This window comes from Mandrillus leucophaeus, unplaced genomic scaffold (assembly GCF_000951045.1).
Source record: "Mandrillus leucophaeus isolate KB7577 unplaced genomic scaffold, Mleu.le_1.0 Scaffold201, whole genome shotgun sequence".
NCBI lineage: Eukaryota > Metazoa > Chordata > Mammalia > Primates > Cercopithecidae > Mandrillus > Mandrillus leucophaeus.
In genome coordinates, this window is record NW_012102044.1 from 815,757 (window position 1) to 819,188 (window position 3,432).

Consider the following 3,432-nt stretch of genomic DNA (forward strand, 5'->3'; position numbering starts at 1 on the left):
AAAAAAAAAAAAAAAAAAAAAAAAAAAAGAGACAGCATGTTATCAATACCATCAACTTCCCCTCACAGGTCAGAGGGCTGCCTGGGGACATCACACTCAACATCACTCCAGAAACGAAATCTTCTGAGCTACTGTTAGCTCTGTGGGCTTCCTAAAATCATTTGAAATTTTGCCACATTTCCAAAGTCAGTCTACAGTCAAGTGCTACCAAGATGTCAAAAATTAAATAAATAAATATATATATGTATGTCACAATACCTGGATCTCTAGAACTTTCTGTTATCATCCCAATTCAGTCTCCTTCTCTTTCTTTCTTTAGGAAGACCTAAAACAATATATATTAATTCATTCTGGCAAGGAATAGCACAGACAGAAACCTGCTTTCTGAACATTACTGCTTGGGGAATGCGGACAGTTTCAGCGTGGCTGCAGCCGTGGCGTCCGGGTGGTGATGAGCAGGGGCAGGGCAGGGTGCCCAGACAGGGGCACTGTTTAGAAAGCAGGTGAAGACAGCAGCCAGCAAAGGTCACTAAGGCAGAATGAGCTTAGAGGCGGGAAACTGAGACTATGGAAGGAAGGAGTAATAAACTAGTCAGTGGAATTTGGCCTCTAGGAGCTCACTAGTCACAAGGAGCCAAAAAAGGCAATAAAACCAACACCTACCACTTACGCAGATTTACGGTTTAAAGCAAACAACAACAAAATATTAACCTAACCATTCTTCATAGCAGCATCCAATGGACTGTTAGTCAGGAATTCCTACTCAACCATCACATATTCCAAAGATTCCCCGACCTGGAAACCTGGTTACTAAAAGGTGTATCTATATATCTATACTTTCCACTGCTAACCCAAATTCTAATTGGTTTAATCCAGTTTCCCAGGCAAGGCAGGTTAGCTGCAGCAAAAGTAAGGACCAGGCATTTCCGGAGGCAGCATTCTGCCCAAACCACGAAATGGCAGAAAGAGACAAACCTGATGCAAAACAAACAGGAGAACTCAAAAAGCCTGGAGGCCAGACCACTCAGTGAGGGCCACGGCTGTCTGCACTTCAGCAGGACTGTGTTAGACAACAGGCGTCACTGATCAGAATCACAAGCAAAAGTCACCAAGAAAAGACTATATTCTGGTTAGAAAGTGTTCAATTTTAAAACATTCTTGGAGACTGACTCCCAAAAGGTGAAGCACGCTCCATGGAGAATTCGCTTACCTAGAACAGGTAACTTCCTACATGGTAGAATAAATGATAATGTGCTGTTCCAATCACTCAATTTTATGTTAGTTTCAATACAACTTTAAGTACACGTGTACAACTTAAGCACACATTTACCACCTTAAAAACAAACAATGAGGCAATCATTTAGTCACACCTAGCCATATAGCTGAGCTGTTATTTTAATGACTCACTCAATTGCTAAGCTTCTCTCGGTTGGTCCAAGGGAGCTAAAGAAATCAACAGCTACTTCAGAAGTGCACTTTTAGTATTTTCCAGAACCAAGACAGAAATTTGAGATGCTTAGCTCATGCTTCCCAGTTCCCCAAAAAAATCCCAAAAAGTGATTCTTTGACGGATTTTATGCTTCAGAAAAATAAGTTTCCACACAGCTCATGTGTGAATGACACCTCTATGTTCATTTCTGGTTCCTTCCTCAATCAGGTTCCTAAAATCAGTTGTCCCTCTAAGGGACCTATTAATTTTTATGAGAAATCTTTGAGGATTTTAGTTGTAGTTATACTAAAATATCCCACTGAAACTTACTCATAACATGAAACAAATTATTTATGGACCCTTAAAATACAAATCACCCTTTATTCAAACTCATCTCATTTTACCTTCAAACTTGCCTCCAAAATCCTATGGACTACTAAATTGTAGCACGTTTTTTGAGTAAATTAGTAAACATCTTTAGCTGTTCTAATTATTAAAAAGACACTTTGGATTCCTGTAATATGTTTTTTATTGTTGTTGTCTGAGACGGAGTTTTGCTCTTGCCACTCAGGCTCAAGTGCAGTGTCATGATCTTGGCTCACTGCAACCTTTGCCTCCCGGGTGCAAGCGATTCTCCTGCCTCAGCCTCCCGAGTAGCTAGAATTACAGGTGCCCGCCACCACACCCAGCTAATTTTTGTATTTTTAATAGAGATGGTGTTTCGCCATGTTGGCCAGGCTGGTCTCAAACTCCTGACCTCAGGTGATCCACCCGCCTAAGCCTCCCAAAGTGCTGGGATTACTTTTTTAATAATGAATTCTTAGAATTTCTGTATCTTGAGCTATTGATACACATAACAATGCAGATGTATCTCAAGGCTAAGTGAAAAAAAACCTCAATTTTATTGAGAAGACACACAGGCATAGATTCACACTCACTAGTGCGTGTATAGGTGGTGTGATCTCAACAGGTCAGGGGATTTGATCAAAGAAAATTTCCTGCGTATACTATGGTTTTGCACGGTGCTACCATTGGAGGAAACAGGGTAAAGGCACTCTGCAGGATTTCTCTGTATTACTCCTTACAACTTCATGTGAATCTACAACCATCTCAAAATGAAAACGTTTTCAAATTCTACCTAAGGCCGGGTGCGGTGGTTCATGCCACTGCTGTATTATGCCACACTTATCTGTATTCCCAGCGCTCTGGGAGGCTGAGGTGGGCGAATGCTTGAGGCCAGGAGTTAGAGACCAGCCTGGGTAACATAGCAAGACCCCGTCTCTATTAAAAATGAAATAATTAGTCGGGCGTGGTGCCCCCTGTGGCCCCAGCTCCTGGGGAGGCTGAGGCGGGAGAATCGCTTGAGCCTTGGACCAGCCCCTGCACTCCAGCCTGGGCGACAGCAAAACTCTGTTTCAACAACAACAAAAAAGCTTCAGAATATTTAAGTCAAGCCTGTAGGAGAAAAAGCCACAAATATTTCACTAAGTACTCCAAACATTAAGACACTCCTTTTGGAAAAACCAGTAAATAAGTTAAATTTGGAAGACAGAACAATCAGAAAAACAGGCAGTGACTAAGGACCCGATGCGTAGCGATCTTGTTTCCCTGCGCAGGCGTCCATACCCCGCCTCATGGACACCACCAGGAGCCGTTAGGAGCCACAGGAGGGGCGCCAGGGACAGGGCTGCCCTGGAGGCCCCGAGTCCACCCGCGCGGCCAGGATGGGAATGCAGGTCCCATTGCAGGTTAGAACGTGGGCCTCGGCGAAGAGCGCCTGGGCAAGGCCTGGAGGAGCGGGACCCCAGGCCACAGAGACCACCCGACCCCGGGAGACAGCACTTGCAAGAGAAGGGGAGCCCCGGAAAGGGAGGGAAGGAAGGGGAGCCCCAGGGAGGGAAGGAAGGAAGGAAGGAAAGGGACCACTGGGAAGGGAGGAAGGGAAGGGGAGCTCCGGGGAGGGAGGGAGGGGAGGGGAGCCCCAGGGAGGGAGGGAAGGAAGG

The 3,432-nt window shown here is 44.8% G+C and overlaps 1 protein-coding gene across 1 annotated transcript in view; it reads right to left on the reverse strand.

Moving 5' to 3' along the window:
* TMCO3 (transmembrane and coiled-coil domains 3) overlaps positions 1 to 1,271 on the reverse strand; it is a 64,711-nt gene extending 63,440 nt beyond the window's left edge. The window contains exon 1 of the mRNA XM_011979423.1: positions 1,211 to 1,271. The gene's annotated coding sequence lies outside the window, so the exon portion shown is untranslated. The remainder of the gene's footprint in view (positions 1 to 1,210) is intronic.
* Positions 1,272 to 3,432: the final 2,161 nt, after the last annotated feature.